We start from the raw sequence: 749 nt of genomic DNA, 5'->3' as shown, positions 1-749 counted from the left end.
AAGGATTGTAAAAGGTTTTTGTTTTAAGTCAGTTTCCATCTTTTGCCATTACTAAAAGTGGGCAGGCTTCTGTTCCCTGTATCTTAAACACTAACTTTCTATCCATGCATCTGAAATAACAGGCATGAAACTAGGAAGAACTCAAAGTGCTCAGTGACAGACCAGATCTTTCATACTGACATTTCTTTATCTTGAAATTTAATATCAATTATTATGGGTTTTAATTACATCAGAATCAAAAAATTTAAAATCAGGAGATCACGTAATTGTATTTTGTAAAATTTGGGGTTTTTTTAATGTTTTTGAAATGATGTGAACTAGAGTGGACTATGTTTTCTCCATGAAGTATAACTAAAATATTTTGTCCTTAAATGCAAATTTGGTTTGGTTTTGTTTTCTTAAGAAAAGGGGGACAGTAACTTTTTTTACTGGAGAGTGTAGTGATAGGATAAGGGGGAGCAATTTTAAACTGAAAGAGAGTTGGTTTAGATTAGATATTTGAAAGGAATTTTTTTCTGTGGCGGTAGTGAAGCACTGGCACACTTGGCCAGAGAAGCTGTGGATCTCGATCACTGGATTCAGGCCAGGGTGGATGGGGCTCTAAAGAAGCTGTACTAGTGGGAAGGGCCCTGCCCATGGGAGTGCTGGAAGTTGGAACCAGATGATATTTAAGGTCCCAACCCAAACCATAGGTTTTTTAAGAGAAAATTGAGAGATTCAAGTTGATATCCAGTTCAGAGATGCTTCCT

Source organism: Prinia subflava, chromosome 1 (assembly GCF_021018805.1).
Source record: "Prinia subflava isolate CZ2003 ecotype Zambia chromosome 1, Cam_Psub_1.2, whole genome shotgun sequence".
In the NCBI taxonomy this organism is placed as follows: domain Eukaryota; kingdom Metazoa; phylum Chordata; class Aves; order Passeriformes; family Cisticolidae; genus Prinia; species Prinia subflava.
Note: the sequence above shows the minus strand (reverse complement) of the source record.